This window comes from Bufo gargarizans, chromosome 4 (assembly GCF_014858855.1).
Source record: "Bufo gargarizans isolate SCDJY-AF-19 chromosome 4, ASM1485885v1, whole genome shotgun sequence".
Classification (NCBI taxonomy): domain Eukaryota; kingdom Metazoa; phylum Chordata; class Amphibia; order Anura; family Bufonidae; genus Bufo; species Bufo gargarizans.
The window spans coordinates 454,092,510-454,116,339 of record NC_058083.1 but is presented as its reverse complement, the minus strand read 5'-3'; the positions used below and the strand labels follow the sequence as shown (position 1 = coordinate 454,116,339).

The 23,830-nt window shown below is 43.4% G+C and overlaps 1 long non-coding RNA gene across 2 annotated transcripts in view; it reads right to left on the bottom strand.

Moving 5' to 3' along the window:
• The window catches only part of LOC122935862, a 30,028-nt gene extending 6,702 nt beyond the window's left edge, over nucleotides 1–23,326 (bottom strand). The window contains exons 1-5 of one of the 2 annotated variants that reach the window (XR_006388842.1): nucleotides 23,297–23,326; nucleotides 9,774–10,059; nucleotides 5,643–5,711; nucleotides 3,424–3,526; nucleotides 1,871–1,987 (exon numbers count right to left, since the gene is read on the bottom strand). This is a non-coding gene — a long non-coding RNA (uncharacterized LOC122935862). Of the gene's footprint in view, nucleotides 1–1,870; nucleotides 1,988–3,423; nucleotides 3,527–5,642; nucleotides 5,712–9,773; nucleotides 10,060–23,296 lie in introns of those variants that run through there. The other variant, XR_006388841.1, reaches the window with a different exon arrangement.
• Nucleotides 23,327–23,830: the final 504 nt, after the last annotated feature.

The following is a 23,830-nucleotide window of genomic DNA, read 5'->3' as shown; positions in this document are numbered from 1 at the left end:
ATAGTTTCCTATGAGAACTATAAAAAAGTGTAATTTTTTTATTTATTTTTTAATTTAAAAAAACATAAAAAGTTCAAATCACCCCCCTTTCCCCAAAATAAAAATAAAAGAACAAAAAAAATAAAAAAATACACATCATGGGTATCACCATGTGCGAAAACACCCATAGTATAAAAATATAAAAATAAATTCACCATACGGCGAACAGCGAAACGGAAAACAGCATCAAAATGGATGATTCTCGTTTATTGGTAGCTTAATTTTCTACAATTTTTTTTTATAAAAAGTGCTTAAAATATCATACACACCCCAGAATGGTATCAATGAAAAGTTCAGATCGCCCGCAAAAAATGAGCTCCCATGTAACTCCGTACACATAAATACCAAAAAGTTATAGGGGTCAAAATACAGCGACAAAAAAATAAAACTGATTTTTTTCCAACTTTTTAATAATTTAATCACTATCAAAACGCAAGAAAAACTAAACATATAAGATATCGCCAGATTCATACTGACCTGTAGAATGAAGGTAACTAGTCAGACTTATCGCACATTGAACGTGGTGAATAAAAAACCCATAAAACTGTGGCAGAATTGCTTTTTGATTTGCAATTTCACCCCATTTGGAATTTTTTTCCTGCTTCCCACTACATCATATGCAATATTAAATGGTGGCATTGGAAAGTACAACTTTTCCTGCAAAAAACAAGCTCTCATACAGCTCGGGGAAGGCAGGGAGCTCAAAACGAAAATGCAAAAACAAAAAAAACTCCGGGCTGAAAGGGTTAAAAGTTAAATTAACACAAGACACTTTCTAATAAGGACACCAAGTGCTCAAATAGCAGACATTGAGCAAAAATATTCCCTGTTTCTGAGAAACCATCTGGATACATTTATCATCATTTTTTTGTAAGAAATATTTATTAATCTATTTCTGTGGAATAAAAGCCCCCATACAGCCTGTTTTATAATAATCCGAGAAACAGATGCTGAAACAAAGAATATTTTGGAAACGCTGTGGAAAAGCAGCAGTTCTTAAGCACAGGCTGATATATAGGCTGAGACTTTCCAAAGGATTGCACAAGGGGCCATGCAAAATGTTTGATGCATCAGGTACCCATGAAGATATGGCCTTGTGATGGGACTTATGTAACAGTACTAAGAGGATCCCGAAGGGCACAGTCCTACAAAAAAACATTACTAAGGTGAGATGAGACTAAGCCCAGACTACCAGATGGTCGGGAACAACGCGGAAACAACGCAGAAAAGCAAGCTATGAGGTTTCCCTAACTTAAGACTAGTGTTCAGGGTTTAGTCTCATCTTGCCTTAGCAATGGCGAGATGAGAAAACCCCTTTAAGGTGCCCATATACCCATAACAGCATTCAGCCCACAGCTATCTATCCCGCCAACCCAGGGGCAGACTGGGAACTAAAAGTGGCCCTGGAAAAAAAGGTAAAAATGGACCCATGTTGCAGGTGGGTCCAATTTGACAAAAGACGGGGCAACATAATTAGGCAGGGACAACAGAAGTAGGCAGGACCAGCAATACTGTAGTGCAGAGCAATATACCTCCCCTGCTGAACCAAATACCACAGTGCCGCACAAAATAGTGCCACACCTCTATATTCAGCTGTATTTCCATCCTGAGGACGTCGATATAGTTGAATTCAGGAGGGCACCTATGGCCCGTCCCCTTCCCCGTCCACTTTTTTAGACCTGGTGTGAGCGGGGAAATGACGCAGATTGTGGTGCCAATACTTGCCAGAAATACCCCTAATATAGGCGTATTTCAGGATAATAGATTACTCCCTTATATCTGCAAATATACAAAAGTCATATTTCTTGTCTTTTTTTTCTTGCCATTTATTCTCGGGGGAAAAAAAAAAGAAGTAGAGTATGATCAGTTCATGTCACCCTGAGCTCTTTACAAGCCATAGTGTCTTCTCACCTCGGCGTGATGGGACCTTTAGATTAGCTTGGCAACACTGTATGAAAGAAATGTTCAAAATGAAATGTCTTTCCAATCAGAGGCTTCAAAGGAGAGCCTCAAGTAATGATTACCTCGTTATAAATACCTATTCTACACACCACATGAAAACGACAGATTGTTGGTAGGAAGGGGAAAGCCACCAGGAGGCAGGATGAATCACCAAAAACAAAGTTTTTTGGGCAAATAGAGCCACGGTGAGGTTTAATAAGGCCAGCTTAGGATTCTTCTTATTAGTCTGGACATGAGCATATGTTTAGGTTATAGGGGTAAAATCTGATGACAGAATCCCTTTAAGTTAGCTGACATTAGTGATGTGCTAATGTCAGCAAAAACCTAACTAGCCTATTCCTACTTTTATCCATGCCCCCGTTACGCCAGAAATCTAACTTTTATAATATGCTAATTAGACTCTAGGAGCAGGGGGGGGGCGTTGTTCCTGCTCCTAGAGGCTCCGTTCTCCCACCTTTGTCGCCTCTCTCCAAGTCCTAATCTGTCTGCCAGCCCTGTGCTCTGGTGAAATCTCGCGCCGTTCAGCATTCAGCGCAGGCGAGGTGAGGGAAAGATGCTCGCAGACTGCCAGCATTCTCACCGCGCCTGCGCCGAGTACTGAAAGGCGCGAGATTTCACCAGAGCATAGGGCTGACAGACAGACAGAAATTTCTAAAGACGGCTCTAGCTAGAGCCATGGAGCTGGTCCTTAACGAGCTCTCCTCCCTCTGCCAAGACATTATCCATGTTGGGACTAGAGTGGAGACCCTGGAGACAACACAGTCCGCCATATTGGACTTTCAACACGCTACCTCCATGTCACGGATGTTGTAGGGGAGAACACCAAAAGACAACAAGAAGGAAGGGAAAATACACTAGGCCTCACCGCTAGGGAAGGAAAAGGGTCACCAACTATAAAACCCTGCTCCTGGCCCTAATTTCTATCCGTATGGGCACCTCTCGATGGTAGAGATGCCCATACACAGGAACCTAGAAAACCCTGGTGGCCCTCAGATGCCCTAATAGTAATGACAGGGCAGAGACAACCCGCTCCTTCCCTGGTGAAGGAACCAGCGTCTCTCTGAGGCCTAGTAAACAGCAAAGGTAGGGGGGGATAGAAAACACAACAAGCGGAACACTTAACTTCTGAGGCTGATGGATGATGGACGAACAGGACTTCACCACGAACCACACTCCAACTCTTCCAAAAAAACAAATGAAGCTATCCAGACCAAGGAGTGATGGGTAAAGTCAGACTAAATAGGGGGAGGTGAAGGTCACATGATCCACACCTGAACAGGGGGTGTGGACATACCAGCAACACACAGACAAAGTGAAACCAAAAGAGGCTGTCTGATAACTAATGTGCAGATAATCTTTCAGACCTTCTCAAACCTGTCACCGGCGTGACACTCTAACAGCCTGCAGAAGTGCCAAATTTACCTTAATATGGTCCACACAGCACTGGAAGACCAGGAGAACCATGGAAGGAGAAACAATATAAGGTTCTGTGGAGTCCCGGAGACAGTCCTAGCCTCTGATATACCTGAGGATATAAAGAATATATGTTAAGATCTTCTAGGCCCGGAACACCCCTTGCCTGTTATAATAGAAAGGGCCCACCGTGCTCTCCGCCCGCGCCCTAAACCCTCAGAGCCCCCTAGGGACATTATCTGTTGCTTTCTTAACTTTCAAGAAAAAGAGGCAGTATTATCTAAAGCGCAGGATGCAGCTGAAGTGCTTTTTGCAAATAACAAGATAAATACAGGGAGTGCAGAATTATTAGGCAAGTTGTATTTTTGAGGATTAATTTTATTATTGAACAACAAGCATGTTCTCAATGAACCCAAAAAACTCATTAATATCAAAGCTGAATATTTTTGGAAGTAGTTTTTAGTTTGTTTTTAGTTTTAGCTATTTTAGGGGGATATCTGTGTGTGCAGGGGACTATTACTGTGCATAATTATTAGGCAACTTAACAAAAAACAAATATATACCTATTTAAATTATTTATTTTTACCAGTGAAACGAATATAACATCTCAACATTCACAAATATACATTTCTGACATTCAAAAACAAAAACAAATCAGTGACCAATATAGCCACCTTTCTTTGCAAGGACACTCAAAAGCCTGCCATCCATGGATTCTGTCAGTGTTTTGATCTGTTCACCATCAACATTGCGTGCAGCAGCAACCACAGCCTCCCAGACACTGTTCAGAGAGGTGTACTGTTTTCCCTCCTTGTAAATCTCACATTTGATGATGGACCACAGGTTCTCAATGGGGTTCAGATCAGGTGAACAAGGAGGCCATGTCATTAGATTTTCTTCTTTTATACCCTTTCTTGCCAGCCACACTGTGGAGTACTTGGACGCGTGTGATGGAGCATTGTCCTGCATGAAAATCATGTTTTTCTTGAAGGATGCAGACTTCTTCCTGTACCACTGCTTGAAGAAGGTGTCTTCCAGAAACTGGCAGTAGGACTGGGAGTTGAGCTTGACTCTATCCTCAACCCGAAAAGGCCCCACAAGCTCATCTTTGATGATACCAGCCCAAACCAGTACTCCACCTCCACCTTGCTGGCGTCTGAGTCGGACTGGAGCTCTCTGCCCTTTACCAATCCAGCCACGGGCCCATCCATCTAGCCCATCAAGACTCACTCTCATTTCATCAGTCCATAAAACCTTAGAAAAATCAGTCTTGAGATATTTCTTGGCCCAGTCTTGACGTTTCAGCTTGTGTGTCTTGTTCAGTGGTGGTCGTCTTTCAGCCTTTCTTACCTTGGCCATGTCTCTGAGTATTGCACACCTTGTGCTTTTGGGCACTCCAGTGATGTTGCAGCTCTGAAATATGGCCAAACTGGTGGCAAGTGGCATCTTGGCAGCTGCACGCTTGACTTTTCTCAGTTCATGGGCAGTTATTTTGCGCCTTGGTTTTTCCACACGCTTCTTGCGACCCTGTTGACTATTTTGAAGGAAACGCTTGATTGTTCGATGATCACGCTTCAGAAGCTTTGCAATTTTAAGAGTGCTGCATCCCTCTGCAAGATATCTCACTATTTTTGACTTTTCTGAGCCTGTCAAGTCCTTCTTTTGACCCATTTTGCCAACGGAAAGGAAGTTGCCTAATAATTATGCACACCTGATATAGGGTGTTGATGTCATTAGACCACACCCCTTCTCATTACAGAGATGCACATCACCTAATATGCTTAATTGGTAGTAGGCTTTCGAGCCTATACAGCTTGGAGTAAGACAACATGCATAAAGAGGATGATGTGGTCAAAATACTCATTTGCCTAATAATTCTGCACTCCCTGTATATACAAAGATTTAGCACCAGTGACCCTAAAAAAGCGCAGAGCAGTCAAACCTTTCACTGACTGGCTCAGATCTCACAATGTGCCATACCGCTGGACTTTTCCATTTGGCCTCTTTTTCCACAATGGTCGCTGCATCACTATCAGGTCACATGCAGACCTGGGCCAAGTATACGCCGACCTGGAGATTCTATCCTTGGAAATTTTAAACTGGGACTTCATCCAAGATTTGGACTCCCTCCCGGAAGTCCCGAAGATCACCCCATTTGAAATCCACCAGACCCTGAAATCCCAGCACCACAAGAAGAAAAACACACCTCTAGCTCCAAGAAGACTCACCACAAATGCCTTCTGAAGCAACCACCTCAAGCTCACCATCAAACCAGATGACATCTCATCAAAAGAACCCTAAAAGAAAGAAAGAACACACTTGAAAAGACATTTTAAAATGTTCCTGTATCTGGGATCCTTACTACCCCACTATATTGAAAAGCCAAAAAAGGGGGTCAGTCAGCACATACTAAACCGCAGTAGCACATTGCTATGGCAGGGAACAACATTAAAAGACAGAAACATACAATGCGACAATAAACTGCAATATAGAGTACAAAATTGCATAATAATAACAAGTGCTACACTATAAGTGCGAGATACTTGGCAAATCGTTTTGTACAAAATTATTTGAGCCCGTCTGCCGAGCGATCTCTGTTAGACGGGTTCCTACGCTAAATTCTACCTGTTAGGTGCCATGACGGCTACCATACACTTCAGGGAGTGCAGGTTACACAGCAGGCCCACTCCACAACACCACCGGCGCCAAACGGCTACCAAGGATTGCAGTGAGAGTCCACAAACTATCTCAGTCCTGGTGCCATGGCTTCAGTGAGTGAGGGGGAGCAGGCCTGACTATGTACTAACACTAATTAAAATCAGCCTATAGGGCAGACAGGATGGTCAGGAGGACTCTCACTGCAATCCTTGGTAGCTGTTTGGCGCCGGTGGTGTTGTGGAGTGGGCCTGCTGTGTAACCTGCACTCCCTGAAGTGTATGGTAGCCATCATGGCACCTAACAGGTAGTATTCAATGCAGGAACGTGGAACCTACACTCCCTGAAGTGTATGGTAGCCGTCATGGCACCTAACAGGTAGAATTTAGCGTAGGAACCCGTCTAACAGAGATTGCCTTGACGCTCGGCAGACGGGCTCAAATAATTTTGTACAAAACGATTTGCCAAGTATCTCGCACGTATAGTGTAGCACTTGTTATTATTATGCAATTTTGTACTCTATATTGCAGTTTATTGTCGCATTGCATGTTTCTGTCTTTTAATGTTGTACCCCACTATATTGTTGCAATGTTCAGATAAGAAATCACCAGTATCCCTACTCCTCATAATATCCCCCTGCCTCCCCTCTTCACTCTAGCCCCCAATCCTAAACCCGCCCATCCTCTCCCCCCTTTCCCCTTCCCTTCTCACCCCATACCCCCTCTCCTAACCATATCTGTTTTCTGAACCCTTTTAGGAGGTCTCCCCCCCCCCCCCCCCACCCAATTCAGACCCTAGTTATCTCTTATGGCTTGGAACAATTGTTATCCCAATATTGATGCTTGTTCTCCAATTTTCCCCAAGGAGCCGGGGGACCGGAGCTGTGGACTATACCTATTTGTGTCTGCCCGCGGCTCCGGCCCACCCACCACTTAAAAACAAAGGGTAGGAGATGGGCCTACCAACAGTTTTAGACCAAACTCCCCCCTAATGACCTCTTCAGTATCCTACATCTCAGGTCACCCCCAGTCTATGTTTCTGTTTTTGTTTCTGTTTTGTTGTCTCTCTTATCCTAGGTCATTTGCACACCATCTGGAGCAGGCCGGGAGCTATTGAGGAAGGTCCAAGGTTCCTCTTCAACACCTTTAAGAGGATGAGTATCCCCTTCTCACTTTTACAACACAACCCACCAAGCACAATTTTCTTAGCTTCTCTAGCCTAGGCCCAGGCCCAAAGCCCAGGCCCAGATGGCCTCCCAACCCCTTACTACTCCACATTCCTAGATATCTTAACTCCCCTTTTACTCAAAGTATTCAATTCCACATTTGATGGCAACTCCTTATCTAGTGAAATGACCAAAGCCCATACAAACACTCATCCCAAAACTATAGACCCATTTCACTCCTTAATGTAGACCTTAAACTCCTGGCCAAATTATTAGCCTATAGACTCGCAAAACTCCTACCCTCTCTGATACACAGAGACCAAGTAGGATTTGTAAAGGGGAGGGAGGGAAGAGGCAATACTGCCAGAGTTCTAAACAATCTCTATTTCGCTGAGAAGGCCTTCGATAGAGTGAAATGGTCCTTCATGGAATAAGTACTAATAATATTAGGAGACCAAGACCATAAAACAGCCGCATTTGCGGACGATTTGCATATTATAATTAGCAATCCAGACATTGCTCTCCCTAAGATTTTCCAACACTTAGAGACTTACAGCTCAATTTCCAATTTTAGAGTTAACCTTAATAAGTCCCTGATCATTAGTCTAGGCATTTCTGCCCTTCATAGAAAAAAACTGGAACAGAGCTCCCCTTTGAACTGGTCCTCGCCATACTTAACATATCTGGGAGTGAAAATCAGCCCTGACCCGAACCAGCTCTTCTCCCTAAACTATACCTCCCATCTGAAAAATATCACAGAGACATTAAGCAACTTGGACCTTCCAATTCTCTTGTGGTTTGGAAGGAAAAACATCCTAACATCCTTGGTATTACCAAAACTAACTTCTCCTCGCTAGAGTGGTTGATTGGTTGGGGGGCCCCCAAGCAGATCCTGGGTTCCCATAGAATAATCAATGCCAGGTTCTTCTTTAAGAGCTTTACTTCTGGGCTCCAAAACTACCCAACTGGCCCTCACACATGCCACCCCCCTTATTAAAGCCACTCTCTCAGCTTGGGACTGGTTTAAATGCAATATTCAACCCCCTTTCCCTCCCCACTTTTACAAATTAGGCACATCCTGCACTTGGCTCCAAAAGCAATGTACGACAGCCTCCCCCTCAAAATAAGACACTTTACTATGGAGATACATGAACTTTTCCAAGACTCCCAAGTTCTTAAATTGGGAGACATGAAACAAAATCTAGATATTAACCACCCCCATACCAATTTCCTTTACTTTCTTTACTTTTTGAGAGCCTATATCTCTCAAAACAATAACTCAGGAGACCTATATAGGCCTCAGGTATGGTTTAAGAGCCTAGTTAGCAATCCCCAAAACCCCCTGAAGTCTATATCACAATTATATAATAGACTTAGAATTCCTCCAATTAAGACTACCCCGGCCTTTATTAGACAATGGAAAAAAGATTTGGGCATTACTTTCTACAATCCAGAAATAGACAATCCTCTCCTCCCTCCACAAATCCTCCAGATGCGTAAGGTTACAAGAAAATGGCTATAAAATTATCACAAGATGGTATAAAACACCTGCATGTTCTCGGCGTCTGCCTCCTACACTTGTTGGAGATGCCTGAAAGAAAGAGGCACCTTCCTCCACATCTAGTGGTCATGCCCCAGTATCAACCAATGGTGGTCGCAAATTTTCCAAAAAAGTAACCAAATTTGCGGGAGCACGTTCCAACCCTCTCCACCCTTCTAAACCTTTATCCATCTACCTACATCAACCCCGATTTACAACTGTTTAAATACTTGATAATGGCAGCTAGGTTCTTAATCCCGAAACATTGGCTATCTGTGGACACTCCATCACTAGAACAATGGGCTCTTAAAGTAGACTAGATCTACAGATTTGAAGAAATCTCCTTATGGGAACTGTGCGCAAACTAAAATCTGGCACAAATGGAAAGCAATGATTTACCCGAAAACGGAGCAGTACACTAATGGAAACACGATTCCACCCCCTATAACAAGGAACTGCACCCGTCCCGCCCCAGAACACCCTTCCCAGAACATCTACCTAAGTGGGCCTGCACCGACCCGCTCAACCCAAGTTCATATGTCTTTTCGGGATGCAACTATACATAGAACCACAACAGAGACTCAATGTTTAATTCTCGTTCTTGATATGGTCTTTACATGTTATCTTTAGGAGGAAAGTTCGATCCTCCTACATCTATATTGAAGATTTAGCTCAATAAAGTAATTGAAACCCCCCCCCCCCCCCCCCCAAAAAAAAAAAAAAAAGTGCAGAGGCAGGGGCAGTTGCAGACAGAGTAGAACATCTAATTGTAACGGCAACGCCCCCGTTGCTCCTAGCGGCTCATTTGCATATGTTAAAACATTTTTTTCAGCAATGCAGGCAAATATGAACATGGGACGAATACAGAAGCCTTCAGCTGCCAAGTGCACATACAACAGCTCAGCCAGTTTCATAGGTACAAACCTGCTGACAGATTGCTGAAATTAACACGTCTATCACTAACACTTTATTATGTTAATGACAGGTTCCCTTCCTTACCTGCCATAGTTACACATGGGATTTAGAATCTGAAGTTTATCCAGTTCTTCACTGCCATTATCCATATTTGACCCTCTTGATCTACACTAGCAGCTCAATCTGCATTGGGTACTCCATTCAGAACCTCTGTTGCATAGTCCATCATTTTGTCCAGAAACCATGACATCATAATTATGTTCACCATGACAAAATTACAGACCCCTTTACAAGTCAATGGGGTCCGAAAAGCATCACTGGTGTCTGTCACGTGACTGATCAGGGGCTCCTTTATTTTCAGTTTTGTGCTCTAGGACAGAAAAAAAAACTGGAAATATGAACACAAACGTGAACCTAGACTTATCTTCCAATTTTACTAATGTACTTCTAAAATATCTCTATTGAGACCATCTTGACTTTTCAGCTGGCGGTTTTACCATTAAGCAGTTTCATTGATGAAAAGAAAGGCTAGAACACCTTTATTATTACAGGATCCTGAAATCCAAAAGTCTCTTAGTATCAACTGGCTGTGCATTAACCCTTTCCACAATTCAGTGCAGTAACAGTGCAAATGAACAGGATATATCATATACAATTCAACAATGTAAAACAGTACGAGTGCAAACAACGGTATAAATCACAATGCATGATAACCCTTAAAAGTTTAAGTAGCGAGTTGATGGCTTTGCATAGCAGCAATACGGGCAAATGTCCACAAACGTCCAAACTCAAAAGTACCCCAGGTACCAATATATATATATATATATATATATATATACATACACACACACACATACAGGGCTTTTTTTCTCAGAGAAAAGGTGGTGGAACTCACCCCCCCCCCCCTCCCCTGGCCACGCCCCTACCCACCCCTAGGACCGCCCCCTAAAACCGCCCCTTCAGAGAACAGGGATGCAAGTAAAATTTGGAGGGGCTATAAAAGTCCAGCCCAGCAAAGAAACCCCCCAGATGGGGATGGCACTGTTAATGGGGGATCTGGGGATGGCACTGTTAATGGGGGATCTGGGGATGGCACTGTTAATGGGGGATCTGGGGATGGCATCCACAGATCCCCCATCCTATAACAGTGCCATCCACACACCCCCCATCCTATAACAGTGCCATCCACAGACCCCCCCATCCTATAACAGTGCCATCTACAGACCCCCCCCCACCCCATAACAGTGCCACCCACAGATCCCCCCTTAACAGTGCCATCCACAGACCCCCCCACCCCATAACAGTGCCACCCACAGACCCCCCCCACCCCCACCCCTTAACAGTGTCATCCACAGACCCCCCATTGTTGCTCCAGTACAGTTATAAAATGTGTAATTCAATTAATAATGATTCATGCTGCCCCCTCTGTAGTATAACATTCAATATATCCTACTCACAGGGCTACTGAAATACCGTAATGCAGGCGGGCCGGGCAGACGAGCGGCAGCGTGACTGACTGATGTCACGTGCCTGCGCCGCCTGCTTCATTCATAAAGTAGGCCGGGCAGGCACGTGACGTCAGTGAGTCACGCTGCCGCTCGTCTGCCCGGCCGGCCTGCATTACGATATAACAGTAGCCCTGTGAGTAGGATATATTGAATGTTATACTACAGAGGGGGCAGCATGAATCTTTTTTATATGAATTACACATTTTATAACTGTACTGGAGCGGCGGGGCCGGAGCACAGTGAACGCACCGGCCCCCAGCTCCTCCTCCCAGTCCCTCCCCGCTGATACATCGCAGCCTGCGATGCTGGAGCATGGCAGGCTGCGATGTCAAAAGGTGGCGGAACGCCGTTCCGGGGCGTTCCGCCAGAAAAAAACCCCTATATATATATATATATATATATATATATATATATAAATATATATGTAGATACACACACTACACACACACACAGGTGAAACTAGAAAAATTTGAATATCGTGCAAAAGTCCATTTATTTAAGTAATGCAAATTAAAGGAATTGCATTAATGCAGCTTAACCTCTTCAGGACACATGGCGTACCGTTACTGCATGTTGTCCTGGTACTTAAGGACACATGACGTACCGTTACGTCATGTATAGTTCCGATCACCGGCGGGCGGTGATCGGAACCTGGTACCTGGTCAAATCATTGAGCAGGCACCTTGGCTAGATGCTCCGGGAGGTCCTGTGACCCCCCCATGTCGGCGATCGCAGCAAACCGCAGGTCAAGTCAGACCTGCGGTTTGCTGCGTTTCCGGGTTATTCGGGGTCTCTGAGGACCTGATAACCCAGAACAGGATGATGATCAGTGGTGTGATTTTACACCACCAATCACCATCCTGCGATCCTGAGAGGTGATGGTGACAAAAAACAAAAAGTTTAATAGGAAGCGATCAAAAAGTGATATAGCCCCCAAAATGGTGCCGTTAAAACCGTCCCCTCATCCCGCAAAAAATGAGCCCCTAGCTTATACAATCAGCTAAAAACAAACAAAAAAATGACTCTTAGACTTTAGAGATACAAAAAAATGTTGGGGTATCAAAAAGGATAATACAGTCTAAAACCTAAATAATTGTAAAAAAGTAGACTTATTAGGTATCGCCGCGTCTGTAAGAATCGCCTTTATAAAAATACCCCATGACCTAACTCCCCAGATTGACACGGTAAAAAAAAAATATTTAAATGGTGCCAAAACAGCTATTTTTGGCACTTTTCCATTTCAATCCATTTTTTCCGGTAACAAAGCAAGGGTTAACAACCAAACAAAACTTAATATTTATTACCCTAATACTGCAGTTTACAGAAACGCCACATTTGTAGTTGTAAACTGCTGTATCACTAAAAGGCAGGGCGCAAAAGGAAAGGACCGACATGGTTTCTGGAAGGCTGATTCTGATGGCCTTTTTTATTGACACCATGTCCCTTTTGAAGCCCCCCTGATGCACCCCTAGAGTAGAAACTCCCTAAAAGTGACCCCATCTAAGAAACTACACCCCTCAAGGTATTCAATACTGATTTCACAAACTTTATTAACCCTTTAGGTGTTCCTCAACAGTTAATGGCAAATGAAGATTACATTTCAGAATTTCAATTTTTGGTAACCTTACCTCAAAAAAATTTAATATAGAGCAACCAAAAATCATATGTACCCTAAAAATAGTCCCAACAAAACCACCACCTTATCCCGTAGTTTCCAAAATGGGGTCACTTTTAGGTAATTTCTACTCCAGGGGTGCATCAGGGGAGCTTGAAACAGGACACAGTGTAAATAAACCGGTCCATAAAAATCAGCCCTCCAAAAACCACACGGCGCTCCTTTCCCTCTACACCCCACCGTGTGGCCGTACAGTAGCAAAGCATAAACAGAAGAAGTAGTGTACGACCACATATGGGGTGTTTCTGTAAACGGCAGAGTCCGGGCAATAAAGATACAGTCTTGTTTGGCTGTTAACCCTTGCTTTGTTAATGGAAAAAATGGGTTAAAATTGAAAATTTGGCAAAAAAATTTAATTCGGAAATTTCATCTCCATTTGCCAATAACTCTTGTGGAGCACCTAAAGGGTTAACATAGCTTGTAATATCAGTTTTGAATACCTTGAGGGGTGTAGTTTTTTAGATGGGGTCACTTTTAGGGAGTTTCTACTCCAGGGGTGCATCAGGGGGGCTTGAAACAGGACACAGTGTAAATAAACCGGTCTATAAAAACCAGCCCTCCAAAAACCACACAACGCTCCTTTCCCTCTACACCCCGCCGTGTGGCCGTACAGTAGTGTACGACCACATATGGGGTGTTTCTGTAAACGAAAATTTGGCAAAAAAATTAAATTCTCAAATTTCATCCCCATTTGCCAATAACTCTTGTGCAACACCTAAAGGGTTAACAAAGTTCATAAAATCAGTTTTACATACATTGAGGGGTGTAGTTTTTTAGATGAAGTCACTTTTATGGAGTTTCTACTCTAGCGGTGCATCAGGGGGGCTTTAAATGGGACTTGGTGTAAATAAACCAGTCCAGCAAAATCTGCCTTCCAAAAACCATATGGCGCACCTTTCACTGTACACCCTACTGTGTGCTCGTACAGTAGTTTACGGCCACATATGGGTTGTTTCTGCAAACTACAGAATCGGGGCAGTAAATATAGCATTTTGTTTGGCTGTTAACCCTTGCTTTGTTACTGGAAAAAATGGAAAATTTGCCCAAAACGACATTTGTAAAATCAGTTTTGAATAGCTTGAGGGGTGTGGTTTCTATTATGTAAGCCTCACAAAGTGACTTCAGACCTGAACTGGCCCCTAAAAATTGGATTTTTGAAAATTTCTTAAAAATTCAAGATTTAACCACTTCAGCCCCGCTAGCTGAAACCCCCTTCATGACCAGAGCACTTTTTACACTTCGGCACTACACTACTTTCACCGTTTATCGCTCGGTCATGCAACTTACCACCCAAATGAAGTTTACCTCCTTTTCTTCTCACTAATAGAGCTTTCATTTGGTGGTATTTTATTGCTGCTGACATTTTTACTTTTTTTGTTATTAATCGAAATGTAACGATTTGTTACATCCGACAAAAACGACATCCATATATAAATTTTTCGCTAAATTTATAGTTCTACATGTCTTTGATAAAAAAAAAATGTTTGGGTAAAAGTTATAGCGTTTACAAACTATGGTACAAAAATGTGAATTTCCGCTTTTTGAAGCAGCTCTGACTTTCTGAGCACCTGTCATGATTCCTGAGGTTCTACAATGCCCAGACAGTAGAAAAACCCCACAAATGACCCCATTTCGGAAAGTAGACATCCTAAGGTATTCGCTGATGGGCATAGTGAGTTCATAGAACTTTTTATTTTTTGTCACAAGTTAGCGGAAAATGATGATGATTTTTTATTTTTATTTTTTTCTTACAAAGTCACATATTCCACTAACTTGCGACAAAAAATAAAAAATTCTAGGAACTCGCCATGCCCCTCACGGAATACCTTGGGGTGTCTTCTTTCCAAAATGGGGTCACTTGTGGGGTAGTTATACTGCCCTGGCAATTTAGGGGCCCAAATGTGTGAGAAGAACTTTGCAATCGAAATGTGTAAAAAATGACCGGTGAAATCCGAAAGGTGCACTTTGGAATATGTGCCCCTTTGCCCACCTAGGCGGCAAAGAAGTGTCACACATCTGGTATCGCCGTACTCAGGAGAAGTTGGGGAATGTGTTTTGGGGTGTCATTTTACATATACCCATGCTGGGTGAGAGAAATATCTTGGCAAAAGACAACTTTTCCAATTTTTTTATACAAAGTTGGCATTTGACCAAGATATTTTTCTCACCCAGCATGGGTATATGTAAAATGACACCCCAAAACACATTCCCCAACTTCTCCTGAGTACGGCGATACCAGATGTGTGACACTTTTTTGCAGCCAAGGTGGGCAAAGGGGCACATATTCCAAAGTGCACCTTTCGGATTTCATGGGTGATCAGGGGTTCATAAAGGGTTAATAAGTGACGGGGGGGGGGGTGTAGTGTAGTGTAGTGTTTGGTGCGACTTTACTGACCTACCTGTGTCCTCTGGTGGTCGATCCTAACAAAAGGGACCACCAGAGGACCAGGTAGGAGGTATATTAGACGCTGTTATCAAAACAGCGTCTAATATACCTGTTAGGGGTTAAAAAATTCGGATCTCCAGCCTGCCAGCGAGCGATCGCCGCTGGCAGGCTGGAGATCCACTCGCTTACCTTCCGTTCCTGTGAGCGCGCGCGCCTGTGTGCGCGCGTTCAAAGGAAATCCCGGCCCTCGCGAGATGACGCATATATGCGTGACTCTGCGCAGGGCTGCCACCTCCGGACCGCACATCTGCGTTAGGCGGTCCGGAGGTGGTTAAACTTCTAAGCCTTGTAACAGCCCCAAAATATAAAATATAATTCCCAAAATGATCCAAACATGAAGTAGACATATGGGGAATGTAAAGTAATAACTATTTTTGGAGGTATTACTATGTATTATAGAAGTAGCAAAATTGAAACTTGGAAATTTACAAATATACAATTTTTTACAAAGTTTTTGTAGATTTGGTATTTTTTTATAAATAAAAATGATTTTTTTTTTTTACTTCATTTTACCTGTGTCATGAAGTACAATATGTGATGAAAAAACTATCTCAGAATGGCCTGGATAAGTCAAAGCGTTTTAAAGTTATCACCACTTAAAGTGACACTGGTCAGATTTGCAAAAAATGGCCTGGTCCTTAAGGTGAAATAACGCTGTGTCCTAAAGGGGTTAAAATTTAAATTTAGTGAAAAGGTTCAATATTCTAGGCTCAAAGTGTCACACTCTAGTCAGCTAATTAATCCATACCCCCTGAGCAAAGGGTACCTTCAAATTGAGACTTTGGGGTTTCATAAGCTGTAAGCCATAATCATCCAAATTATAACAAATAAAGGCTTGAAATATCTTGCTTTGCATGTAATGAGTCTATCTCATATAGTTTCACCTTTTAAGTTGAATTACTGAAATAAATGAACTTTGCATGATATTCTAATTTTTCGAGTTTCACATACATACAGTTGCAAGAAAAAGTATGTGAACCCTTTGGAATGATATGGATTTCTGCACAAATTGGTCATAAAATGTGATCTGATCTTCATCTAAGTCACAACAATAGACAATCACAGTCTGCTTAAACTAATAACACACAAAGAATTACATGTTACCATGTTTTTATTGAACACACCATGTAAACATTCACAGTGCAGGTGGAAAAAGTATGTGAACCTCTAGACTAATGACATCTCCAAAAGTTAATTGGAGTGAGGTAATAATCTCCTCTGGAGTCCACAATCAATGAGATGAGATTGGAGGTGTTGGTTACAGCTGCCCTGGCCTATAAAAAAAACACACACCAGTTCTGGGTTTGCTTTCCACAAGAAGCATTGCCTGATGTGAATGATGCCTTGCACAAAAGAGCCCTCAAAAGACCTATGATTAATAATTGTTGACTTGCATAAAGCTGGAAAGGGTTATAAAAGTATCTCCAAAAGCCTTGCTGTTCATCAGTCCACGGTAAGACAAATTGTCTATTAATGGAGAAAGTTCAGCACTGCTGCTACTCTCCCTAGGAGTGGCCGTCCTGTAAAGATGACTGCAAGAATACAGCGCAGATTGCTCAATGAGGTGAAGAAGTGTCCTAGAGTGTCAGCTAAAGACTTACAAAAGTCTGGCATATGCTAACATCCCTGTTAGTGAATCTACGATACGTAAAACACTAAATAAGAATGGATTTCATGGGAGGATACCACAGAGGAAGCCACTGCTGTCCAAAAAAAACATTGCTGCACGTTTACAGTTTGCAGTTTGCACAAGAGCACCAGGATGTTCCACAGAAGTACTGGCAATATATTCTGTGGACAGATGAAACCAAAGTTGAGTTGTTTGGAAGAAACACACAACACTATGTGTGGAGAAAAAGAGGCACAGCACACCAACATCAAAACCTCATCCAAACTGTGAAGTATTGTGGTGGGGGCATCATGGTTTGGGGCTGCTTTGCTGCGTCAGGGCCTGGACTGATTGCTATCATAGAAGGAAAAATGAATTCCCAAGTTTATCAAGACATTTGCAGGAGAACTTAAGGCCATCTGTCCACTAGCTGAAGCTCAACAGAAGATGGGTGTTGCAACAGGACAACGACCCAAAGCATAGAAGTAAATAAACAACAGAATGGCATAAACAGAAGAAAATGACCTCAACCCGATTGAGATGGTGTGGCATGACCTCAAGAAAGCAATTCACACCAGACATCCCAAGAATATTGCTGAACTGAAACAGTTCTGTAAAGAGGAATGGTCAAGAATTACTCCTGACTGTTGTGCACGTCTGATCTGCAACTACAGGAAACGTTTGGTTGAAGTTATTGCTGCCAAAGGAGGTTCAACCAGTTATTAAATCCAAGGGTTCACATACTTTTTCCACCTGCACTGTGAATGTTTACATGGTGTGTTCAATAAAAACATGGTAACATTTAATTATTTGTGCTTAGTTTAAGCAAACTGTGATTGTCTATTGTTGTGACTTAGTTGAAAATCAGATCACATTTTATGACCTATTTGTGCAGAAAACCATATCATTCGAAAGGGTTCACATACTTTTTCTTGCAACTGTGTATATATATATATATATATATATATGTTTCTACACACACACATACAGTCCTGATCAAAAGTTTAAGACCACTTGAAAAATGACAAAAAATCATATTTAGCATGGCTGGATCTTAACAAGGCTCCAAATAGAGCATCAACATGCAACAAGAAGAAATGGGAGTGAGGCAAAACATTTTTTGAGCATTCAATTTAATGAAAACAACGAGTAAACTGAAACAGGCTGTTTTTTAGCTGATCAAAAGTTTAGGACCACACCTCCAAAAAAAAACAAAAAACTAAAACCTCCCAAAACAGAAATCCAACTTCCAAACATGAACTCAGTAATAAGTAGCTCCACCGTTATTGTTTATCACTTCAAAAAGTTTCGGCATGCTTGATGCAAGCGTTTCCATGAGGTGAGTGGGAACATTTCTCCAAGTGGTGAAGACGGCCGCACGAAGGCCATCTACTGCCTGGAACTGTTGTCCATTTTTGTAAACTTCCCTTGCCATCCATCCCCAAAGGTTCTCAATTGGATTTAGATCAGGGGAACACGCAGGATGGGCCAAAAAAGAGTGATGTTATTCTCCTGGAAGAAGTCCCTTGTCCTGCGGGCATTGTGTACTGTAGCGTTGTCCTGTTGAAAAACCCAGTCGTTACCACACAGACGAGGGCCCTCAGTCATGAGGAATGCTCTCTGCAACATCTGGACATAGCCAGCGGCCGTTTGACGCCCCTGCACTTCCTAAAGGTCCATTGTTCCACTGAAGGAAAAAGCACCCCAGACCATTATGGCGCCCCCTCCACTGTGGCGCGTAGAAAACATCTCAGGTGGGATCTGCTTGTCATGCCAGAAACGTTGGAAACCATCAGGACCATCAAGGTTAAATTTTTTCTCATCAGAGAATAAAACTTTCTTCCCCTTTTAAAGGCCATGTTTGGTGCTCTCTTGCAAAGTCCAAACGAGCAGTTCTGTGGCGTTCAAGGAGACGAGGTCTTTGAAGAAGTTTTTTGTTTTTGAAGCCCTTCAGTCTTAGATGCCGTCTGATGGTTATGGGGATGCAGTCAGCACCAGTAAGGGCCTTAATTTGGGTCGAGGATCGTCCAGTGTCTTGACGGACAGCCAATTGGATCCTCCGGCTCAGTGCTGATTACATTTTTTTGGGGTCTTCCACTTGACTTTTTCGTTCCATAACCCTCAGAATCATTTAAGAAATTCCAAATGACTGTCTTACTGCGTCCCACCTCAGCAGCGATGGCGTGCTGTGAGAGACCCTGCTTATATAGTTCAACAACCCGACCACGTTCAAAAAGGGAGAGTTTTTTTGCCTTTGCCATCACAACGTGTGACTACCTGACAGAAAATGACAATGAATCCACATCTTTGTACAGATTTAGCCTTTTAAAGTCATGTGGTCCTAAAATTTGGATCAGCTGAAAAACAGCCTGTTTCAGTTTAATCGTTATTTTCAATTAATTGAATGCTCAAAAAATGTTTTGTCTCACTCCCATTTCTTCTTGTTGCATGTTGAAGCTCTACTTGGAACCTTGTTAAGATCCAACAATGTAAAATATGATTTTTTGCCATTTTTCAAGTGGTCTTAAACTTTTGATCAAGACTGTATATATAAAACCACCTGCTAATATCCAGTGTAACAGTCGTGTGCAGCACAGATAGCAGCTAGACGGGCTGTGAGTAACTCAATAAGGTCCTGGTAGGTAGTCACAGGTACCTAGGATGATGCTGACTGCAGAATACCCCACAACTGCTGGAGGGTGGTGGTGTAGGATCCAAAGAGAGAACACAATAATCAAGGTGGTCACAGAGATGCTCAATTGGGTTTAAGTCTGGGGAATTAGGGAGCTAGGGTAGTACTTAGAAGTCTTGGTCATCCTCATCAAGTGTCAGACATTTGTAGCCGTGTGACTTGTCGGACAAAAACATTTCCCAGACCATAATGCTGCCACCACCAGCATGTGTTCTTCCAGCAAAGGTTACAGGGAGTAACCTGATTGGAAACCTTTGCCATTCAGCAGAGGTCCAATTCCGATACTATCGCAAAAATGTAAGCCTTTTCTGCCAAAGCAACTTCATAAACAGAGGTCCAGTGACCATTTATCTGCTTCTGAACCCTGTACTCAGTAGGGTTCTGTAAGGTAACGTGAATTCAAAAGATTTGAGAATGAATAAACTTACGCAGGCTAGGTAAATAAATACATTTACTAAGTGTAATTAAATAGGAGATAACACAAGCAAATCACATACAGAATAAATATGCAACATGCAATATGGGGTGGCACTCCGGTCACCATTTCGTGCATATGGACAACACCCCACGCATGTCTCTGAGATCACTCAGGAATGTGTTCTTATTAGCATAACGAGGGATGGGTACTATCTCTAACCCACTACATTACAAGGCACATCATTACACAGAATGGTAATAATAAAAGGGAACAGAATTAAAGGGACAGAACCAATCAGTACTTAAAAAATATCCTTACAATACAGGTTCACTGAACTGTTCCTTTAGACACAAGTCTGGTAGCACCTGGTTCATTCTGGCAGTGAGTTGCTCGACTGTAGCATGTCGGTCCTCCCTTTGCGCACTTCCATAGCCGACGTTCACCTATCACGTCAATGTCCCGTGTTGTTGCCGTTTCCTCATTGCTTATATGCAATGGTGCCATTAGTCCACTCTTTTATTACCACAAAGGCGCGAGAACAGTTTACAAACTGCGCAGTTTCAAAAATACTGCCACCCGTTGCCTGGAAGCTAATATTCATCCCATTTTGCAACTGCTAAATCGCCCCTTTTCCCCATGACAGCAGTGAGGAACATGTGTGCAGACAGACTATCACACACCTTATATACTCACCGAGCCAGCTCACCACACGTGACCTCCTTCATGAGCCAACGTCTAAAGTAGCAAGTTGTGATAATAATGTGAATAGACTGTTTGTATCAGGAGCATTTTCAGTGCATACACAATGCTCACACTAAAAGCAGTATGAATTTGCCTCTAAAATGTCGAGGGTGAGCACTATATTAATAAATGTGTGCAGCACTGCCTAGTCCCTAAATCTTTCGACATTACGTCACGTGAGACCACATGTGCAGTGTAAAAGATTTTTTGTTTATTGGAAACATTTCCACGTATGTCATCACATTTAGGCCTCATGCACACGACAGTGTTTTTTTTTTTGTCAGTGATTTGGCTTCAGTGGTCCGTGTCCGATTTTGCTTCAGTTGTGTTTCCTTGTGCCTTCTTTTTTTTTTATCTGACAGGGGGAAAAAAAAGGAAGGTTGTAGAAAAAAACTGACACGTAAGCGGACGACATACCAGTTGTGCATCTGTTGTTTTTGACGAACCCATTGACTTGAATGGGTCTGTCCTCCGTTTTCCACTGACAAGAATAGGACAGGTTATATTTTTTTGACGGACTGGAATCACAGATCACGGACGCGGAGAAAAAACGGAGGACTATCATTTTTTTTTCACAGCTCCATAGAAATGAATAGGACCTCCGCTAAACTGTGAAAAATGACGGAATGGACGCGGATGCACACAACGGTCGTGTGCACGAGGCCTTATGGTATCAAGACATTTGTATGAGGCCTCATGCACACGACTGTTGTGTGTTTTGCAGTCCGCAAATTGCGGATCCGCAAAACACGGATGGCGTCTGTGTGCGTTCCGCCACTTGCGGAACGGCACGGACAGCCATTGATATAACTGCCTATTCTTGTCCGCAACACGGACAAGAATAGGACAGGTTATATTTTTTTTGCGGACCACGGAACGGAGCTTCTTTTGCGGCCCATTGAAATTAATGGGTCCGCATCCAAGCCGCAAAAACTGCGGCTTGGATGCAGACCAAAACAACGGTTGTGTGCATGAGGCCTAACAGGTCCAGTTTCGGTGCGTTTCCATCTTGTAGTATTCATCTGTGGAAAAAATGTTAACATTTTTGTGAACAGAAAATTGTCAGCAAAATTACACTTTAAGGAAGTTTCTGTAAGTGAGGTTCTTCCTATTCTTGATGTATCGAGTGCCTAAAAGACACGAAACACACATACATAGTGCATGATCTCTGCTGAAACAGCCATCACAGTGAATCTGAATAGAGTGACAGTGCTCTCTAGTGGAGAACGAGTGAGGAATATCCGTTCTATTTGGCAAAAAAATGAAAACAAATAGTTCATTTGTAGATGTGTAGCTTCTGTTTCTAACACAATCAGTTTACACTGCTCTCAGAGGCTCCATCGTGGTCTCCGCTAAAGGTTCTTTCACATTTTAGTGATGCATACCACATCGAAACTTCCATGGACCCCACTGTAAGTCAACGGAGTCCATCTGTTATACTTCAGATCCGGCAGTTGTGCATAGAGCTTTACATCATTCCATTACATACGCCCAGTGCAGTTTCTAGGTAAAATTTCTCTCAGGGTGAGTGTCAAAAAAACTCCCCCCCCCCCCCCGGTAACAGACAGGCAGGCAGTGCGGGCGGCGGTGCTGACCGCCCGCACTGCCTGCCTGTGGGGGGACATTATTTTTAATAAGGATCACTATGGACATTATTTAGAATGGAGGCTGCTGTGGATGTCATTATAACTGTATAATGTCTGACAGGCCTAGTCCTGAGTTATATTACCCTGCCCTGTATAATAATGTACCCTGATACCCCTTAGTTATATTACTCCAGCGGGGTAATATAACTAAGTGGTATCAGGGATGGGTACATTATTATACAGGGCAGGGTAATATAACTCAGGACTAGGCCTGTCAGACATTATACAGTTATAATGAGTAATGACACCAACAGCAGCCTCCATTCTAAATAATGTCCATAGTGATCCTTATTAAACTTAATGTCCCCCACAGTGACAGTGGCCCCCATTTTCATGTCTCCCACAGTGGCCCCCCCATTGTAATTAATTCCCCCCATTGTAATTAATTCCCCCCATTGTAATTAATTCCCCCCCATTGTAATTAATGCCCCCCCCCCATTGTAATTAATGCCCCCCCCAGATCATCACTCGCCTCACAGCAGGCATCAGCACTGCTCAGGGGCTCAGGGCGGGCGGTAACAGGCAGGCAGTGCGGCGCTCACTCAGTCACTGTATGTCACGCGCCTGCGCCGCCTAGTGGGAGGATCAGGCGCGTGACGTCAGTAAGTCTGACCAGGGCCGGTGCAAGGATTTTTGCCGCCCTAGGCAAGATAAAAATTGGCACCCCCGCCCCCCCCCCCCTTATCAGATCCGGAATTGCGGACCCGGATCCGCAATTCCGAACCTGAAAAAAAATAGTACATGTCCTATTCTTGTCCCCAATAACGGACAAGAATAGGCATATTCTCTTAGTGCCGGCAATGTGCGGTCCGCAAAATGTAGTATTAATAACTAAACAATTAAATAATACACATATTGCATTGTCTGCTTACCACCAGGACAATTAGATGATCTGGTCTCTGGCTGCAGTCTGGCTCTGCGGACTCCCTTGTCACTCTCTTCTCCCCCCCCTCCCTTGTCACTCTTCCCCCCCCCCCTCCTTTGTCACTCTCTTCTCCCCCCCCTCCCTTGTCACTCTCTTCTCCCCCCCCCTCCCTTGTCACTCTCTTCTCCCCCCCCCTCCCTTGTCACTCTCTTCTCCCCCCCCTCCCTTGTCACTCTCTTCTCCCCCCCCCCCTCCCTTGTCACTCTCTTCTCCCCCCCCCCCTCCCTTGTCACTCTCTTCTCCCCCCCCTCCCTTGTCACTCTCTTCTCCCCCCCCTCCCTTGTCACTCTCTTCTCCCCCCCCCTCCCTTGTCACTCTCTTCTCCCCCCCCTCCCTTGTCACTCTCTTCTCCCCCCCCCCTCCCTTGTCACTCTCTTCTCCCCCCTTGTCACTCTCATTCTACTCCCCCCACCCCCCTTGTCACTCTCATTCTACTCCCCCCACCCCCCTTGTCACTCTCATTCTACTACTCCCCCCCCCT